The 22858-nt window shown below is 26.5% G+C and overlaps 1 protein-coding gene across 3 annotated transcripts in view; it reads left to right on the top strand.

The window, feature by feature from the left end:
• The first annotated feature begins 582 nt into the window (after positions 1–582).
• Positions 583–22858, top strand: part of LOC129984502 (uncharacterized) — a 61357-nt gene continuing 39081 nt past the window's right edge. For all 3 annotated transcript variants that reach the window (XM_056094393.1, XM_056094394.1, XM_056094392.1), the window contains exon 1: positions 583–706. The gene's annotated coding sequence lies outside the window, so the exon portion shown is untranslated. The remainder of the gene's footprint in view (positions 707–22858) is intronic.

The following is a 22858-nucleotide window of genomic DNA, read 5'->3' as shown; positions in this document are numbered from 1 at the left end:
TTTTTGTGCCTCTATAAAGTTTCATCAATTTCACTGTAAAAATGCTTCAACCTACAAAAGCCAATACCATATGTTTTTGAAGGGATGAACTAAAACTGCTTAACTGCAACTGTGCTATAACATTGATTTGAAATTTAGAAATTTTTTTTTTTTTGTATCTTATGGGCACTGAAATAATTTACAACAGAAATGTCATGAGATATTATAAAACAATAATCTAATAAAGGAAATCGGAGTTTTATATTGGTGGTAAATAAATAAATACACTAACAAATCTTAAATTTTTTTTTCTTATAATTTTCAAGGAGTCTGATTCTGTTTGTTTGCCTGACCAGCAGATCTATCCAGACACGAAACCGCTATTACTTCTGCCCATACATTATCATACTGACCACTGGTCAATTCAACATCCCTATGATTGGAAGAATTCCTATGGCGCAATCACTCCTTGATGAGTTCGTGCCCTGCTTTGGTTAATAGAGAGAGAGAGAAAGAGAGAACGCGAAAAATAATCGATCTCGTTATAGGAGGGCCGGGGCATGCGCATTAGAGAGGTCTAGGGGGGGCTTAGCAGCAGCGTGGGAGTTACAAGTCACTGCGACAGGTATCCTAGAGCTTTGCATCCGCATAGGCGTCAAGAAGAGCTCTGGTCCTAGAAGCTCAAGGCTTCATCTTTTGTCTAGTACACACTCAAGAGTTCCTGTCGGTAAGTTTGAATGTTTCGCTAGATATTTAGTTCCGAATATCACTTAGAAACAAAAATTCCATTTTATTTTACTAGTTGCCAAGCAATATATTGATACACAGAAGTTCTGTGATATCTATTTATAGATTATTGAGCTTTTTTGGGGAAGAAAATGAGGGGGAGGGGATCTACAAAGGCAAGCACCATGTGTCTTTGGGTAGGGGAACTGTTTTGTTCCATCACATCAGTGTTCGAGAATTATTGTGATTTCAACAATTTACCTGACTGTTACTTTTTATATCAGAGATATTTTGATAAAAATATTGATTTGCATAATATAAAGTCAGGATTAATTATAATCTACGCAGATTTAACTAACAGATGAACATTTGACGGTTGGAGAGTTCCATTATTTGGATGCTATTCACTGCATTTTTAAATAAAAAAAAATTAAAAATTCTTAAAATGTATTTATTATTTAAATTAATTTCAGCATATTTTAACTTATATCACATCTATTAATATATGTTACGAAATAGGAAAACAGTAAAAATAATGTATAAACGATTTTTATTACAATATATTAAGTATGTAAATTACAGATTAATAAGGTATTGTTTATTAGATATAATAAGAAATACTGAGAATTAAGTTAATATACTCATTTTATTTAATCAAAAAGAAAAAATATATTCAATATAATTTTTTTAATGAATGACATTCCAAAACTTTTTAATTTCTATACAACAAATGAAGTAAGTGTTTAAAACTAATTACTGCTTAAATTAATGTAATTCGTTTTTCTCAAAAGTCTATTTTTAGTCACATAATCGCAAAGAAACACCAGAAAAGGCCACCTGTTGAAATAGAGCTCCACTGGCCATTCGCCATTGTATGGTACATTCAATAGGTGGGAAAATTAGTTTGTTAATTACCTGTGATGTTAATATCTTTTATACTAATATAAATTATTTATAATATCATATTAATTATTTATTATATTAATACTATATACGATATTTGTTGAAAGTTTTCAATAAATAACTTATTGATTGATCCGCGCTATAATTCGTGTTGTAGGTAAAAATTTTACACGCATATATCACAGAATTTATAAATTTCAACGAATTTTTCTTGTTTTTCCATCATTGAGGCAGCATTTGTGTTTCTGTGTATTAAAATATTAAATTTTTTATCGAAGATCTCATTCTCAGATTTTTTAAGAAATTTATATTCATGTATTTTATATTACATTTTCATTTAATATTAGTTAGTTAAAAAGCTATAGATGTTTGTTTCTTTAGTTCATGAAATTATAAAATAAATTTTCATGCTCTGTTTTATATGAAATACAACTGCACATTTATTGTACGTAAGAAAGCAGATAAATATGATTCTTCATTTTTTTTTATTTCACAAAAATGGATTATGAGATTTAGAATTAATACAAGATCTTTTAAAAAACGATTTACTATCAATTTTAATTCAAGAAAATTTAAGATAAATTATTATCAGACTGATAATAACGGAGTAAAATAAATATTAAATTCTTTTCAATTAATTGACAATAGTTTAACATATTTTAATATGTTGGATGTTGTTTTTGTATTATAATGATTTTAGTCTGAAATTTTTTTCTATGAATTACCTTATATAAAAAGATCACACACACATTTCAGCCTAAGGCATGACGAAGTAGCATGGAAAAAATAATTTTTATCATGCTATGATGTTTTAGGCTAGATTTTAGAATCTGACTTTCTCGTATGCGATCAATAGAGGAGGTTTTCGTACCATCAAGAATTTCATACTCGATATTTTTACGAATCTCCATGTTTCAGATCTTTCAGAATTCAGACAACACATTTTTGACATTATATCTGTTTATCTGTGAACACAATAATATAAATGCGTTTTGAGCTAGACTGATGAAATTTCTCATATTGAGCTTCAGCTCAAACTTGAAGATTTTCAATTAAATTTTGAGCGAATCCATTAACAGGAAGTTTTATCGGTCTGGCCGTTTAAATAAAAGTGAACAATCTGGATAACTAAAAAGCTGTTGAAGGAATCATGGACATCAAATTATGCATAAGAGAGATAACTTAAATTTAACTGATATTTCTGGAAAGTTTGATTTATTTAGAAAGTTTTATAAGAATATAGTTTGATTCATTTTTGAACATACAGAACTAGGAAGAATGGTGCTCCCGGAATTTCTCAATACTCCTTAATAAATATACTTCTCTATTATCACACGTCTACCAATGAAGAACAATATTTACGGTTTAGTTTAGTTATATTAACTTCCCGTTGTAGAGCAACACTGGGGCTAGTTTGGGACGGACCTCGTCATTTTGAACCGCGGTCAGATGACGAGGACGACACCTGAGCTGGCACCCCCCTCTCCACACCAGCAGGAAGACGTTTGGTCATGACGGATTTAACGTGCAACAGACCCCCTTACACGACGGTTTTTCGGTGGAATCGGGTCTCGAACCTGAAACCCTATGGCTCACAAGCCGAGACTTTACCACCAGGCCACCGTGGCCACAATATTTAGGGAAAAAACCTATAAGGGTACTATTTTTGGCATTTGTTATGGCGATTAATTGATGAGATGTAGTTAATACAAAAGTACCGAAAAACCAAATATTTATTTTGGCTCCTTTTTTTCCACTGATTAAAATCAAAATTTGACACATAACTATAATTATTGTCACATAATCACATAGCAATTTTTTGCTTTTGAGCCATCGCATTTATATGCTTTTGAAAGAACAGACTGACAGACGGTCAGCAATTTTACTTAGAATTTAGTTCCAAATTTGATACGCATCTATACTTTAGATGTAAAATCCGGGGAAGGGAGTTTTATCCATTTGATTTTCTTCATTATATAATTGAAATGTTGATTTATATTCGGACATCCGGACAGGCACTTTTCTTTTCGTTTTCACAAAAGACATAATGCCAAAGATGTATTTCTCGGACTCAGGGTGGTCTGAAATGTAAAATTCTTCAAATTTTCGAGTTCGAATTTTTTCTTGACGATTACAATACTTTCTCTTAGCATACTTCGTATATGAGAAAATAATCAGCTAGAGTGATCCCCCAAAACTTTTTCATATATTCTCTAATAAACTTGTCATGCCAGAGAGCGCTTTAAATACCATTGGCATAGAATAGTTACGAAATATTAACTTTAAGCTTGAATTTAGTATTTTTACTGAAACTCTCGTGCCATCATGGGCGAGTTATTTAGTAATTAATCTTTGGTATGCGTTAACAGTACCTAAAAATCGAATTTGTGTTTTAGAGAGGTTTTTTTTCAAACAATTGAAACCAAAATTTGATACAAAATTGCACTAAAAATCCCTTGCCAAATTTGATATATTTAAGTCATTGTGTTTTTGATTTATAGCGCTTATATGTTTCTGGAAGTAAAAACCGGCAGACAATTAACCCGTAATTGGTTTTGGCTCAAAATTTGACAGGTGTCTATACTATATATGCTAAATTTGTGTACCGAATTTTATCTATCTAGCTCTCTACGTTTTGTAATTATAGCTTTAGCTTTTAATTGAACAGCCGGACAGACCAGATTTTCTCTGAACAGAGTTTTATTCAAAATTTGATAAAAATCCTCAAATTTGGAATAAAAATCGTATAACAAATTTCAACGATCTAGCTCAAAGTATTTGCGAATTATCCTTATCACACACAGATGGACATTTTCTAAAAAGTGTTCGAGTTCCAATTCTTTAACTATTTCTATACTTTATACTATGTATAAATAAAATAAAAAGCATTACCATTATCAGAAAATTTTATTTAGAAATGGTTAATGTTTTATTGAACTAATATGTCAATACTTTTGACCACCCAGAGTGAGAAGAAAACATCCTACTCATCTCTTACTATGAAAAATATATCTGACATAAAAAATACCGGAAATTATTTGAGCAGAATGTTATTCAGTTTATGAATAAAAGTTCATTCTTTGTAGAACAAACTGACGGTGAATTTGATAAAGTGGTTTGACATTTTGATTAATTATGGATGAAACACTTAATAAATTATCACCTTATCAATATGTTTACGAAGAAATTTTATATTTTAATTCATTTCTGAACGTCCTAGAAAATTAAAATATAATGGATATTTAGCATGAAATAAATAGATGAATTAAAAACCTTTAATGCCTCGTAATACATACATTAATTCCTTCTGCATTTTGCAAATATTTTTTTTATTATTATTTATACTTATTACTGATCTAGAAAAAAGTCGCACACAAAAACACCTCGATTACCGATTACCGAATATCCACCGAACTCTCAGAGTCTATGCCAAAAAATAGAAAATACAGCAACATAGATTCAATATATAGAACATACATTCATAAACATTCAACACTTTATTATATAATTCTATATTATTCTTGAATAAGTCCGTTCTGGAGACCTAATCAATCATTCTAATTGTTTTTTAACGAATCATCGTTTTATTATAGAATTTTATATTATCCTTCTATTATACTGCTATTCTATAGAATTCTGTGCGATGAAACCATTCTGAAGATCTAATCGATCATCCAAATTGTTTCTTACTCAATCGTCGCTGTATTATAGTACTCTAAATTTTCCTTTTATTATAATTTTATCTTATATAATTCTATCAGGTGAATCCATTCTAAAGATCGATCAAACATCCGAATTTTTATAACCAATCATCGCTTTATTATAAAATTCTACATTATTCTTTTATCACAATTCTGTTCTATAGAATTCTATTGAATGAATATGTTCTGAATATCTAATCAATCGTCCTAATTGTTCCATAATCAATCTTCATTTTATTATGGAATTATACATTATTCCTAATTATATTCTAATTTTATATTATTGAAATTATTTCTAATTCCATTCGGATCTAATCAAGATCCTGTTTTTTTAACCAACCATCGCTTTCTTAAAAAAAATCGATATTATTCTTTTATTATAATTCTGTTCTACAGAATTATAATAAAAGAATAATATCGAATTCTGTTGAATGATTCCATTCTGAAAATTTAATTAAATATCCTAATTATTCTATAATATGCCGCTACTTCGTTATAGAATTCTATATTATTCTTTTATTACAATTTTATTATCCCGAATTCTGTTGGAGGACTCCGTTCTGAGTAACTTAAACATCCTAATTGTTCTTTAACAAATCATCGATTCACTATAGACTTTATTGAATTTAAAACGCATCTTTTCTGAAAACCTAAATAAATAACTGAAAATCTGTTATTCATCTTAACTTATATACAGTAAAGAGTAGAACATATTTAAAAAAAATAGTTTGAAAAGTTCAGTTCACATTTTAATCGCTCCACTATTTTTTAGGATCATAATATTACCAGCATTTTTAAATTAAAAAAAATGCAGGAACATAATTTTAAAAATGAGCTCCTTAACACCGAGAGGAATTTTTTTGTCTTATGATTATCAGTATGACCTTCCAGAAATCTATTACAAATATATGAAAGCTCATACTTCCAAAGTTCACGTCGAAAGTTAATCCAGGAGAGTTAATACTTTTCAAATTTATTGTGCTACTGGAAAATTCACATCTCACATGTTTATTACTCTCCGAGTATCATTAGTATATAGCAGCTGAATGCAGTGTTATAAACATGCATATTAAACGTAGCATCGCTTCTTTTTAAATTTATGTTCGTAATCAACGTATATTTGTTGATCGAATATAATATCTTCTCGAAAATATTCCTTGCATTTTTTTTTTATGAAATCTGAATTGCTCATTGATTGATAATCGTTTGCAGTTTAACAAAATGAATTTAATAAACAAATTCACTAAATAGATTTTAATTTTAGAAAAAAGAAAAGAAGAAATAAGAACAGTTACTTCTAATCTGTTCTGAAAATTTTAGAAAGTTTTTTCATTACATTAACTTCAAAATTTTAGCAAAAAATATTTTCTTCTTTTTACACAATTATTAACAAGTGTTTTTTTTAAATTTATCTCTTTAATGAACATTTATAAATGGATAAAAACATGCAGCAAAAAATTCACGAAACTTTAAATTTTGAGATTTATTCTATAAAAATATGAAATTATGTTTCATGAATTTGTTGTAATATAATGGGAATATAAATATGGTAGTTAATTATTATTCGAGGATACTAACGATTAGACGTAACGATAACGTACATCATACTTCTTCCTTTAAGATTAGGAAAGTCAAATTTGGAAACCAGTTGTATAAAATAAATAAAAATAATTCAAATTATTTTTTCTATGTTTCGGTTTTATTTATCCAGAAATGTTGAGAGACAAAAATATGCAATAACTTAATCAGTTTCATACATGCAGACGATTCAAAAAATTCGATTAGAAGAACTATATAAAAATCAAAGAAGCTTAATGTTTTAAAGACTTCTTAAGGCCACCATCTTTATGGAATGAATTGTTTGAATTTCCATGTTGAAATACTCATTTTAAAAATGATTTAAGAGGAAATAAATTGGATAGAATCGAAAAAGAAATTCCTTTGTTCGAAATGAAATTGCATTTAGATTCGAATTGTGTTCTATTACAATAACAATAGAATCCTTTATAAGAATAAAAGAAAAGAGAAAATTCCATGAAGATTATTTTATTCCATTCTGTTTTCAACTCTTTCAAAATAAAAGACATTGCCATTTCAATTTTGAAAAGCAAATTAAAACGAAAATTCTTACTTTCATTTAAGTTATTTGTCATTTTCGCTAGAATAAATTTCTTTCTTCTGGTTTTACAAATATTTATTCCTTTTAATTTATTATACACATCGGATAATTTTAATTGGTTAATCTGAAATTGAAAATAAAAAGATCTGGCATTTCCTTTCTAGTTGAAGAATTTTGTTTATTTAAATATCACAGAATTTTTCAAATTATATTTATTATTCTTTATTAACTCTGTCTGGTGGAAATAAATGGATAAAATTTTGAAAGATTAAAGAGGCTGAGAAATTAAACGTAATATAATCAGTTAGTATTGAGTATTTTATTAAAAACAGGTTTCAGTGACATTTAGTAATGATATGAAAAGCTCTTTTAACTCAATTCTGAAATTGAGCTAAAATTAAAATGTCAACATGTATCAAAATTTTGAAATGAGAATAAAAAAATTATAAATTAATTATCAAAAAATTTAATCATGTTTTAATCCTTTCTTAAATTCAAGCTTCACGATGACAGATGGTGAATTAGATCATTTAGCTAGTTATTAATTGAAATAAAAGGGACATTTATATAAGACACATATTTTGGCATTTAATTTAATATTTTTTAATTTTTTTTTGCTGTTTGTTAATCAAATGAGCGTATTTAAAAATGCAATTATGGTTCATTAAATTAATATCAAATTTATTAGGTGATAGTTTAATGCATCAAAACGAGCAATTTTTTTCTGACATGTCAATGATTCGCGAATTCTTTTTCATCTTTTTTATAGTAAGAAGAAGAAAAAAAATTCATAAATAAAACATGGTTCTTGTACAAATATATTCAAATAAATTAATGATAAAAAAAACTGTAGAAACTTCATAAATATGTGGTTATTTAACATAATTCTATCTGTATTTCCGAAATGTTTTCACAGTACCGAACATTTTACTATGATATATTTTATTATTACTCTTTTAGAATTTTTTTTTTTCTTTGGCCAATAAGAACATGGAAAAAAAGTTATTTAACATTAAACGAATATTATTATCACTAAGCGTTATATAAATTTTACCGGAAAACATTATAATCCATTTATATATTTGCTTTATTTGTTAAGCGAGTTTGCATGCACATTATCATTCGTGCGGGAGTATTTACATTTGGAGCTTTGGAAGAAATGATCTAACAATTCTAACATATAAAATAAGAAATGAAATTATTTATAATACCACATTTTTTTTCTTTACTTGAAATAAAATATATTGATGTTTAGTAGGTAACATTTATGGAAAATTAGATGACAATCAAATCGTTGTTAAAACTAGCAATTTTTTTATTCAAAAAAAAGAAAGAAAGAAAGAAAAAGAAAAAGAAAAAAAGAAAGAAAAGAAAAAAGAAAAAGAAAAAAGAAAGAAAGAAAAGAAAAAAAAGAAAGAAAAGAAAAAAGAAAATTGTCAGTTTTTATAAAGATATTGTTTTAATAAAAAAAATGGCAAGCTTCTTTTTTATGAAAAACATTTATTTTCAAACAATTATTACATCAATCAATATAGTCTATTATCTTCGTTTGATCCTTTTTAAAAACATGTTTTTTTATAACTATAACAGGTTTAATCGATAAGATAAAATGATGGTAATAATAAAATTTTTGAGTAAATACAGTTTTGTTCCTGGAACATATAAACTTAAAGAAATAAAAAACGCTGGATTGTGATTTGTACTATACACATTAAATTAATTGCCATATCACTTCTCGATTTACATGCCTAACCCTTAAGAAACTAATGATGATATGATAGATAAGAAATTGTGAAAAAAGAATTATCCTCATGTGGTAAAAAATTAATTCAGTTTGAAAAACATCACATCATGAAATCTTGGAAACCACATTTTTTTTAATGATGCATATGAGTGATGGTCCCTCTCCCCAAGAAACTTTATTTTAAAATTATGTAAAAAACACTTCAACTTTAACTTATGATTTAAGGAAACTTTTAATTTTCTCAAATCTTATTATTAAAGTGTTGAACTAGCGGTTTCATTTTTTCACATCTCAAACAAGGGAATTCTTTTTGTCGATTTATTTAAAAACTAGGAAAAAGTTTCTCTCTGTCTCTATTGATTTTGATTTGGTGAGAGATAACATATTCGAATAGATAATTATAATGTATCAATAAATTTGGTTAGGAATTTAAATTTCTACCAAACTGCTAAGCCTGAATAAATAAAATATTTTGCTGAACCACCATTTTTTTTTCTTGTCTCTTAGAATTACATACATTTGATAAACCGAAACTAAAGTATCCCGAACCAAATTATTATATATATTATTTATATTATATAATAAAATTGATTTAAATTATATCCTATAATTCAAATCAATTTTGGGAAAAAAATAGATAAATGTCAGAATTGATAAAACAATATAGAGTAACTCTCTTTAGCAGCCAAAACAGGAAAATTCGATGCTATTGCTGATATGCAATTGTAATATATGTATACATGTATGTAATATAACTTCATTTGATCTTATAATATTTACAGTTACCTGTAACTTATGTTTATATAAATTTAATTTCATGAATTAAAATGTTTTTTTTTTTTCATTTGGCATCTTTGTTGCCTAATTTCCAAGCTATTTCCAACTAACAGAATTTCCGCTCATCTGCAGCAATCCGATTTATGTTTAATTCGGAAAACTTAATTTATTTGAGCAACTATCTGAAGAATTTTATTAACTTGTGGCGCCATCCTTTGACTTTCGCGTCATACAACCTGTTTAAATTATTTCCCTAATCATTTTTCAGATGTAAAAATTAAATTCTCATATAATATGTATTTGGGAGGGTGACATATTATAAAAATCATCATCATGAAAAAATATCTTTTGAAGTTTATTGATATTATGAAACGTTTTTTTCTTTTTTGCGTTTCAATGTTAGTATCAAGTATTTTTTAAATTAAATCTTCGGGCGATAATCCTAGTTCTCAGTTTCAAGTTTATATTTGTTTAAACTAATTCCTTGCATAATTTCTTCAAAATTGAAAAAAAAATTTTTTAAAGCTAAACGCTTGATTAATGATATTAATAAGCTTCTTTAAAATTTATTTTGTGTAAATATTTACACAAAGTAACTATTTGTTATTTCCAAATTAATTTCTGATGCTCTTTCATTTATTAACAATTTATGAATTTAATAATTAATAATTTTACAAATAAAATAAAAAGTAGAATTTAATTTCAATTTTTACACATTTTATACTGCACAATTCATTACTATAATATTTTACCAGGTTTTTAATAAATTTTCTCACATTATTAGAATTTGATACATATACATTATTAACGAATAATTAAACTTTGAAAAATAAAATTGTAAATTATCGTATATTCACAAAGTTACAAAACGTTACCATTTAAGGCAAGGATTGAAAAATCGTTAAGCAATTCCATCTTAATAAACATGATACACGAGAATTTATGCAAAAATATGTTTACATTTTCAAAAAAAAAAAAAAAAAAAAAACTGGAGATAAAAATCTGAGAAAGTTATCACTATGAAAATTATGCCGCTAATGTTTATAGAAAAACATAAAAAAAAGGCATTAATATCACTTTGAACAATTTTTTTATGAATATGGCTGAGTACTGGATATGTGCCAAAACTAATATCCTACTTACTTAACAGCTTACAACTAAAACAATTCTTCGAAGCATTTTTGATAAAATATTATCAAAAAAAAGGGCCGAAAATAATCTTAGTATGAAGAAATGGTGAACTTAAAATTCTCTCAAGAATACAAAATACATTGTTTGAATTATATCTCAATTTATCTCTCTTCATATAAACAGGAAATCAAATTATTGGTTTCACTTTCTCTATCACGTTCATTTTAAATGGAATATTTAAGTGGAAAAATAGAAAAATAAATTGTAAAAATTGTCTAGCCAATGAACACATGACATAGAGCAATGTGATGAAATTTGAAAAAATAATAAAAAAATCTATTTATTGAGACATTGTAAAATATAAGATTTATCAAATATTGTATACAAAATATTTCCATATTATTATATAAAAAGTTTCTTATATCAGTGCAATATTCCATATTAATATTTTTAAAGCCTTTTTGAAACTTTATGCATAATACTTTGAATTGAAAATCTAAATTATTTGTTATTTTAATGAAAAAAGATAATAATACAATCTTTAAATAATAAAATTAAAGACTTAATATAATTAATTAAAGACTAACAATAAACAATGATTTTGGTCGAATATTTCAAGAATAACTTTAAAAATAGGATGACAGAAAAATAAATATGAATGACTAGTTTCAAGAATTAAAAAAAAATGTACATACTCACATATACTCAATGTTACGAATTGAGCCTCTGATAAAGATATTTCTTAATGATGAACACAATCGGTTCATAAATTTTAAAAAAAGATTAAAAAATACTTAAGTATTTGAAATTAAAGAATGTCATATGAAATGATAAGTCATTAATCATTGCTTACGCTCAACACATCAAAAAAAATTGATGGAACAAAAAAAAAAAATGAATATACAATTTATCACAATATTTCTGAAGAACATAAAAAATATTTTTTTTTTCTTTCTTTAGCTTCCAATTAAAAAAAAAGAGAAGACGATATTATATATTTATGTTTACAACGAAAACGATTTGCAATAAAAGAAAAGAAAACGATATTATATATTAATATTTACAACGAAAATGATTTGCAATAAAAGAAAAGAAAACGATATTATATATTCATATTTACAACGAAAACGATTTGCAATAAAAGAAAAGAAAACGATATTATATATACATATTTACAACAAAAACGATTTGCAAAATAACGATTTCATTCAACGATGAAATCTGTTGTAACAAAATATAAATAAAAGTATTTATTTTAAATATTTACTAAAGTCATAAGAAGAGGTGGAAGGCAATAAAACTGTCATTGAAAAGATAATTTTTTGAATTTAAGATGCGTTCAAATGTCTTGCAAAAATATTTCTGTGAACTATTTATTTGAAAACGACAAATTATTACTTAATTTTAAATTAATTAAAGTTCCGATTGAAATTTCGAAAAAAATTGCTCCGAATTCAACGTTATCGTTTTCAAATTACATTTGTTTCAAATTTCATTATAATAGATCAAATTATTTGCTATGTAGAATTCAAACAGACAAACATAAGCATTCCCTTCTATTATCAATATTAATAATACTAATCGAACGATAAAATTAAATTTTAGTGTTATTCTTGTGTATTTTCAGTTAAATTTTCAAACCTTATTGCAAATGAGCACCTTTTTTTTTGTTAAAGTTTTGGTCCTTTAGTTCTCTTTCAAATTTAATTGATTTTTTTTTTATTTAGTATTATGTCAATCTAGCAAATGTAAAAATGTTGTAGTATAATTTAAAAACGTATTATCATAGTTTTATCGATGTGTTTTCAAAAAGTCGTCAAAAACATTCTAGAGATTTATGGCAAACGACCTTACAGTGATTGTTGAACAATAACAAAGTTGTAACGTACACGCATATATCAGATTTATCAAAATGCGTTTCTGAAATACAATTCAGTTTTTAAAAATCGACGATTGTATCAAATGGGGTATATGGTCATTTTATCAAAAGTATTTATTAAAAAGAACGTTTCTCATTCGTTGATCGATAATCAAATGAACCTGTCAAGATTGTTTCCACTTTGAAACGACCAATAATAAGTCTTTAAAAACGCCAGATACTTGATTCTGTTATCCTTTCACATTGTGTTCGTGAGAAAATGAATGATGTTTTTACATCAAGGATATTTATGTACTACAGGTACATTGATAGTGTATCGTTTCAAAAAACGATTGTTAAACCTAAACTTAACATTTAAAAAAAAAAAAATTGGAACTATCAGCAATATTTTAATTTACTGGTTATGATTATTTCAAAAGAAGTAGAATGAGAAAAACAGCACTGAAGAATTTAACTGTTTATTTGTAATATTATTTTATTAGCTAATGTGAAAAACATTTTGCACACAGTTTCAAACAATATAATGTTCTAAACAAATCTTGAAATTGTAATAAAAAAATAAATAAAATATAAATCTAAGGAGTAAAAAAATAGAACAAAAAATAATTAACTAACACAATTTTTCTTCAAATTTTTTTTATTAAAATACTATAAAACAAATTTACTAAACAACTAAAGGGCAAATTTTTAAATTTCAGTTTATAAATCATTATTAGAATTTTTTTGGAATTTTAAAATCTATTTTTTCAACACCACTAAGTGTCGGCACGAGTATAGTTTCAATATTTATTTAAATTTGTCTATCCATTAAAAAATTCAAAATATATAAAAAAAAGTATTCTGACATCCAGTGTACACTATTTCATATTCCTACACATCAAGAAGTGAGTTGACAATCAATTGTGAAATACCATTTCAACAATTATGAGGCAAATCGAGTTAAATAAAAATTTCCTATGTCTGGATAAACAAATTTCCTATGTCTGGTTAATGAGGCGTCTCATAAATTCATTTATTTCATTGTCCTCGATTAATAGCAATATTTTTAAGTACCATTAATGATGTAAAACATAAAAATAAACTACTCCTCTGGGAAAAGAATGTAAAATCGTTTTGGAAAATTAGAATATTGAAAAATAATTTCATTATCGTTTTCTTTTTACCGTACACGTAATAAATAAGATAAAATTAAGAAATGGAGGATTATTAATTAAGAAAGAAATTATTAAGATATGGAACTGAAATACGTCTAAGAAAATAAAATAAAAAATCATAAATAGTTAAATAGCTGTTTTGCAAAAAATCACGAATAAAAAAAAGAAAGAGGTAAAGAAACAAAAACAGTATATAAAACTACTATTATTATTTTTTCCTAATTCGTTAACCTTGATCACATTAGAGAGGCCATTTTTTTATGTATAATAAAAGTTGGAATGGAGAATTCTTCATAAGAAATCTTTTTTTCATTGACTATTATTTAATTTATTTCATTCCTGTTAACAAGAAATTTGTACTTTATTTTTCTACCATTCACTGGTGTACTAGAATTTTGAATAATTGCGTATTCGCGGTAGCAATATGCTATTTTAATATTTTCAGAAAAATTACTGTTAATCGAAAGGTGAAATTAAATTTTTGTTTCATTTAGTGGAGCCATCTGGTAGCGAATATAATAAGAAAATGAATTCGTGAGTCATTTATAATAATAAACTGCAAAATATTAATAAAAAATATAAAAAAATTTAAACGGAAATTTTTTTTTAAAGTATATTTATAAAATTCTATTTTTAAAAACAGTCTTAAAAAATTTATAAAAATAATTGATTATTCTTTAAAAATAATAAGCGAGAAGATCAGAACAGGTGTTTATTCTATTTGGAACGCTGCAGATTATATTTAGAATCCAAGACAAGCAATTAAAATTGAGGATTATCCCATCTAATCCAGAATATTTGGTAAATTTTATGTCCTCGTATCTTAGTCAACAAAAATAAATTATTTAAGACATAGAGTCATATTATTATTATTATTATATCTACTCCAGTATCTGAATATATTGTTTTATATTTTAAAATATAAAGCAATATATTCAGTATTAATTCTGATAATTAACAATCAGGCTGCGGTTAATGGTAAGCCAAATGTAGATAAACGCACAAAACAGCTGCGAATAATTCCGAAAAAAAAAAAACTTCGTTGTATATTTAATGCAAAATCGTTATTTCATAACTGCCAAAAGATTAAATTAAATGAACGCATTCTTTATGCTGGGAGGATCCTTATTAACATAACGAAAAGCAGGAGCATAAAAAAGGTATAAACAAAAAGCGCCTTTGATCGCTTCTACGCAACGAACTCTTCAGCATTATCGTCTGCAAACTGTTTTATCTAGAACAATTTTTTATGGCGCAGCATTAACTTTGTTTACGCTTCAAAGTGTTCGGGTTATCTGGCAACGTGACGGATGGGTCGGAATTGAGGTGCCCGACACCGCCGGAAACTGAAGGGAGGGACATTTCCGGCTCTGATAAATGAGGATGGCGCTTTTGCAGTCAGAAAAAGGTGGTGAACGTAGGCTTCATGAGCTCTATATCTATTTGTGGAAAGAAATATTGGTCATCTAGAGAGAATTCAGGGAAGGGCATTCGTTTTGTGTCATTTTTATTGACAATGTGAAGTATCAATAAAAAGTTATGGATATGCTGAGCGTGTATTAGTTAGATATTACACTTTTCTTTATGTCATATATTCCAGAAGCGTTAGGCGATTTTTCATTATGTTGTATTTCGTTATATTAAGTTTGGAATCAGGCTTAGTATCAGGTTCATGGTCATCTATCGATTCTTAATAAAAGAATTAATGAGTAAATTTAACTCCTTGATTAAATATCCAATTACTTAATCTGACTTGCTCACAAGTTTTTGGGCGGATAATTTTAGGCTTACTTCATTAAAGTGTTTAACATATAATCATTAATACACTTGTGAAAGTTATATAAATTTCAAATAACAAGATATATTTCTTTTTATCCAAATATAATTATATTAAATATATATTCAATATATATAAACTATTTCAATGAAGGGGGCATTTTTTTATTTCATCTTCTAAGTCACATGCGCAGATTTCTGTATTTTTTCCACGGCTTTCAAAACCTAATTATTAAAATGAATAACAATGATATGCCGTACTTTTCAAGCTTTAAAGAAATACGAACCAAAACTTTTCAGAGAGATTTTCTGATTTAAAATGAATAGACACTAACCTCGTTTGTAACCTTTCTTTCTATATTTTCTATCATTCGTCAAATATATGCACTTCATTTGCATTCATTTAAAGAATATAATTGTTTGAACCCATTTAATGCCATTATATAAAGAAATGTAAATAAACTTTTTTTAGCAAGATTTTTTTAGTAACTGAATCTCATTACGTTATATGCAAGGTGTCCCAAAAAAGTGGAACAAGCGTTCATTTTCTTAAATGTTGTACCCAGTCGTAAACTTCCCACTTTTTCTTTAAGATACAATGGACAGTTGTATAAATATACGCTTTAGTCTTTTGTTTGGAGATTAATAATAAAAAGTTTTAAAAATTAAATTTTTATACTGCTCAACTTCAATTTATAACAAATATAGCAGATAACATTTGTAACATACATATATAGCATTTCAAATATACAGTGGCTCAAAAAATTGAGAGTACACCTTACTTTTACTTCATAAATTCGATTTTCAATATAAATAACACATTAACGGGAAGTGCAATCATGATTTTATTTTTACACATAACAAATGGTTTAATTTAGAGTAAAAATAAAGAAAAATCAACGAAAAATTTCTAAATTGAAAATTTTCAGAAGCATTTTAAATAAACATACGCAGAATTTTGCCTCAAAAAATTGAGATTACACCAATGAAATGTTTGCAATATCACGCATAGAAATAAAGTGTCACTATTAAATTGCATGTCTTTTGGCTCTTATAATGGCCTCTAATCGTCATGGTATCGATTCGACCCATTTTTGGTGGTATTTGAAAATAATTTACCCCATTCTTCATGCACCACTTGTTTTAAATGGGTTTTGTTTCTAATTTTGTGTTTTTGAACCCCTTTTTCGGGTATGACCCACGAATATTCAATGGCATTGATGTCGGGGTACTGTGGTGGTGTGTGTAACTGCTACTTACAATAAAAAAGACACCATATTTTGAAGTTACGTGTATTCTGTTTGGGGTCGTTGTCTTACTGGAAAATGGAATTTCCATCTAAACCCAAATTTTTAGCACTTTCCTTTAGATTGCTGCGAAGTATATCCAAGTAACCCGTATCATTTATAATGCCATCTATAAAAATTAAATTTCCTACCCCGGATGAAACCATGTAACCTCAAATCATCACGGAGTCACCATCATGTTTAACTGTAGGATGTACATTTTTTGGTTACAAAGCAGTATTAGGCTTTCTCCATACAGTAAGATGGTTGTCACAATGGCAAAAATGTTGAGGTTTCTTTCATTACTAAATATAGATTTCTTCCAAGGGTTATTGGTCTGCAATTGATGAGTTTTTGCAAACTTCAAATGCTTTTTCTGAATTTGCAAGCTGGTGAACGGTTTCTCTCTAACAATGCTACTTTTATATCCAGCTTGTTTAATGGCATTTAGCACAGTTTCAGCATTTACACTTCTGCCTATGATTTGAAAAGTTTCTGCAACAAGTTGGATGAACCATATGGTAGCAGCAATCTAAAGGAAAGTGCTAAAAATTTGGGTTTAGATGGAAATTTCATTTTCCAGTAAGACAACGACCCCAAACAGAATACACGTAACTTCAAAATATGATGTCTTTTTCATTGTAAACAACAGTTACACACACCACCACAATACCCTGACATCAATGCAATTGAATATTCGTGGGGGATACTCGAAAAAGTGGTTCAAAAATACAAAATTAGAAACAAAACCCATTTAAAACAAGTGTTGCAAGATGAATGGGGTAAAATATCTTCAGATACCACCAAAAATGGGTTGAATCGGTACCATGACGTTTAGAGACCATTATAAGAGCCAAAAGACATGCAATTTAATAATGACACTTTCTTTCTATGCGAAATATTACAAGAATTTCATTGGTGTATTCTCAATTTTTTGAGGTAAAATTCTGCGTATGTTTATTTAAAATGCTTCTGAAAATTTTCAATTTAGAAATTTTTGGTTGATTTTTCTTTATTTTTACTCTAAATTAAACCATTTTTTATGGGTAAAAATAAAAACTAGTTTGCACTTCCCGTTAATGTGTTATTTATATTGAAAGTCGCATTTATCAAGTAAACGTAAGGTGTACTCGGAATTTTTTGAGCCACTGTATATAATGAATAATAATTATTCAATAAATAATTTATAGAAACAAATATTTTTATCAATAATAAAAACGAAACTGATAAAAAAAGAATTATTCTTTTGACGTTCTTTCATAATAGCACTTATAAAGCTAATATAAGAAATAAATTTAACTATCTTCATTTGCATTAATTTCGTTTATTTCTTTAGGACGTTTAAAGAAAAACTTAATTAAAAAATACAGAAAAAAAGCCTTTTTCAATTTTTTTAACTGTTCACTAAGCACAAATTCTTGCAGCTATGTTTGCCTTCAATCGTTGACACGTCCGCATTTAAATGAATTGGCGGAAATGGCTGTTTAAGACATTTGAATCACAAAGCAAAACTCCTGTCTTACTTAACTAGTACTTTGGAATTATTTTGGAAATCAAAACCGGTGAACTGGATACGAATTTAAATGCCAAGAAAGTTTTTCAAAATACCCTTCTTAAAAAAGAACTTATTTTCAAATGCAAATTATAAGAGAAAAAAAGAGTTGTCGATTTTAAAATAAGATTAATGGTAATCCTGTCAATCAGATGAAAATTCTGGTTGAGTAAGTAAAAAAAGGAATGAAAAAACCTTTGAAGCGAGTTAAATTCCAATGGTTTTTCCGTGAAAAACAATTTTTAAAGCTTTGGTAAATATCTATTCCCCCCCCCCTTTTTTTTTTTTTAAAATTCTTTGAAAAGAAACGAACTTTTTTCCATGTAAAAAGATCTTTTTTACCATTTCTAATAGTTTTCGTTGAAATATCGTTTGCCAATATTTGTTTTTGTTCTTTTAGAATTAAATTTCAGGTAAAAACGCGAATTGAAATTTGAAGTATAAATAACGCAAAGAACGAATCGCAGTTGTCATGGAAACAGACTGCGGGTACTTACGTCAGACTAAAAAATTGACTAAAAAATGCCTGCGGATGTAGGCTGACATGGTTTTCAAAAAAAAAAAACCATTTTTTTTTCAGATAAATAATTTAATATGAAGTAATTCTATCAAAATATTTACTTAAAGCGGAAAATATTTGGGATGAATTAAATTATTGAGAGAATATAAGACAAGATATTGGCATTAGCCATCAATTTTTTGTTATACATGTCATTGTTTTATTTTCCATTTTAAATTTCTTTTAAATAAATAAAACTGTAAACGAACATGGTTTGAAATTGTGATTCTAAAACGCCGAATTCAACGTTAAATTTAAAAAAATGCAAAGCATGAAGCATCTTTTGAAATACTAGCAATTTAATAGTGCAATTATACTTATGAAGAAAATAGTGACTCCAAACTTTTGGTTAAATTAAGATTTTTAATTCAAATAAATCAGAAAAAATTAAAAATTAACTTTTGAGAATGTTTTTGAAGTTAGAAACTTATTTAATAAAAGATCAGCCATTTTAAAACAAAATAAAAGCATTAAAATCTATAGGACATATTAAATTAAGTATTAATGCTATTACATAATAATGTATCATTTGTAAAACTTTAATAATAACAAAATGAAATTAATAACATAAATTTTCTGAAAGTGTTATTTTTAATTTACTTAAATTATAGATTAATAAGAAAAAAATTAATTTTTGTTTAAAAATGAATTTATTTTTATTTATCTGCTCACTGGTGAAAGCAAGCGGTTGAGAAAGCAAAAGGATCTAAATAGAATCATTCCTATGGCATTTAAATAATATTTGCTATTAAAATAAATAAAAAATTATATTAATATATAAAATATAATTCTGTTAATTATATAAATTATTAATAAATTAAATTAATAATATAATTAAAATTTATTTATTTATTTTAATGATCTAAAAAATTGCATCTGTCTATATCGTTACCAGTAATGTAAAAAAAAAATAATACCTACCACATATTTTGGATTCTCACGAAATTTAAAATGTAGTTTAACAAACGAAACTTAAATGATTTTCTTATTAAAGGATTGTAGTTTGATTTTTTTGAAAAGCCGTTAGTTCTTATGTATATTCGAAATAATGATCAGATAATTTTTTTAAGACATTGTGTGGACTAATATAATTATTTTTGAAAGTTGTCTATCATTACAAATATATGCTACTTTCACTATAAATTTAATCTCTATAAATATTAGAGTTTGCATTTTCTGATTTCTTAGCACAAATGGAAAACTGGGAAAAAATAAGAAAATGGGTAAAAAATTTCTTAAAATGTTTTTACTAAAATATGTCATTGCATCTTTGGTGAAAATGGAATTAAATTGATAATACGAGATTTTTTTAAAAAAATATTTTATTCTGTTAGATAAATATGACCAGTAATATAAGCAATCAATTTCAAAATGAAATAAATATCATTTGTTAAATACTTGTAATTTTCCAAAGAAGAATTATTTTACGAATTACTTGTAGTTTTAATGCGACGTTAGATGATAAAGACGACACAGTAATTGGAACACTATTCTCCAGTGTTCCACACGGCATAAATATCATAAAATTTGATTTCTGATTGAAAATGCGATATAGGCTAAGCCTAACACCTATGTTTTCCATACTTCAGAAAGATCTGTCTTGTGAACGTCATATCTTTTTTTTTTTTTTTTTTTTTCTTTTTCAAAAGATATTTTTGGTTCTAAAATTGATGCGGCATACATGACGAAAGATAAAAATTTACACCATTAACATTTTACAATTTTAAAACAAAAACATTAATTATCCCTCCATATATGAAAAGAAATCTAAACTGAATTTTCATTAACAACATATTAGCAAACGATAATAAAAAGAGACAGGAAATATTATATTTTTATCAAATGCAAATAGTTCAACATTTTGCAAACGATATTTTAAAGACAAGGAATTTAAACTTATTACCAGTTGAAATAATTAACATTTACAATGTCATAACGAAGCTGTAAAATACGTTTTACTGAATATTTCAGAAATAAAAGGAAGATATTTTAGTTAAGGTTTTAAATCCTGCCATGTTGAGTCTTATTTCTTTCCTACCGTGTGATAAAAAATATTAAAAAACTCAAAATAATAAGCATAACTGTTAACCGAGAAAATACTTCAAGCTGGGTTACCTAACGATGTCTAAAAATATAGATGTTATAAATTCTTATCGTATAATCTTTCTTATTTATTCACAGTGTTTAAATAAAATGATGATATATTTTATGCTAATGCCAGAAGACATTTTTATGACTGGATTTATTGATTTAAGAGGAATAATATTTGACTTTCGTTGCCGTGTAACATCATTGTAATTTCGACGTCACGTGAGAACAAGATTAATATATTGACGTCATCTGATTACTTTTTCTGGTTCTGAGCGAGCATAATGGGAATTAGAAAAAAGAAATAATTCTGCTTAATCTATAAATAAGTTGAGAATAGTAGATATTCTTTAACATCAAATAAAACGAAATTGACTCCTGCATTGAATTTAACTGTATTTCAGATGGAAATTATTTCTAAAATTGAAATATTCCACAAATTACTAGCCAAATTTTTAGCTATGAATGAATTCTTCAAGCAGTAATGTTTGCTCGTATAGTTTTTCAGATTATATCAAAATGAATGGTAAATTTAATAAACAAACACTGGTTGCTATGCAATTATTAATTTATGAAATGAGTAGTAGTTTTATTTTACCCAATCATTATTTTACTTTTAAAAGCGAAATAACCGACTTTTTAAAATCATTTTTATTTATTTATTTCAACCAATTATACTACATTGATTCTTCATTTTCAGTCTAAAATGGGAAAAAAATTAATTTTGTCATCTGATGTTTTTATGATGAATATTTTACTAAAAACCGATCCTTTTCATATTTTTACAAGAAATAATAGACTAAATAATTACATTCACAAATTTCCACAAAATGGCTCATTTTAATTCCGTTTAGTCTTATATTGAAGAGGATAATGTTTTCGGCTTCTTCTCTATTTCCAAATAGGTCCTAAAATTTTTTTAGATATTTTAGCTTTTTGCACCGAGACTATGCATTACATTTCATTTATATAGTTTGGAATGGCTACTTATCACGTCAGAAATTAACATAGCTGCAATAGATATTGGTCATGAGCTTTCATACGAAACAAAAATGGTGAAACTGTACCAGTGATTGGGACTGGGTGATTAGTTCTCTATTTTTCTTTCTTATTTTAAATACATAGGTACAACGTTTCGAAACACTTTAGGTTACAAATTTACGCGCCTCACTTAGGAAAATTATTTATATTATGGACGATTTAAAAAACTGAAAAAATAAAAAGTAAAAAAAAAAATCAATTAAAAACACTAATAGATGAGACAGACAGACAAAAAGAAAGATTCTCCTAAGAACAAATTTTGTCAAAAATTAATGAATGAATTACGACTTTATTGTAAAGGTCACATGCTGGATTTCACTCGCCTAACCCTTCCATTTTCATGATATTAAGTTCACTTCCAGATACAATTCTAAATATGGTTTTCTCGTGTTTGGGGAGCTAACTATGCATCAAAATAAGCGAAATTAAATCTTATATTCGTT

Source organism: Argiope bruennichi, chromosome 9 (genome assembly GCF_947563725.1).
Source record: "Argiope bruennichi chromosome 9, qqArgBrue1.1, whole genome shotgun sequence".
In the NCBI taxonomy this organism is placed as follows: Eukaryota; Metazoa; Arthropoda; class Arachnida; order Araneae; family Araneidae; genus Argiope; species Argiope bruennichi.
Note: the sequence above shows the minus strand (reverse complement) of the source record. Positions and strands in the feature narration are given on the sequence as shown.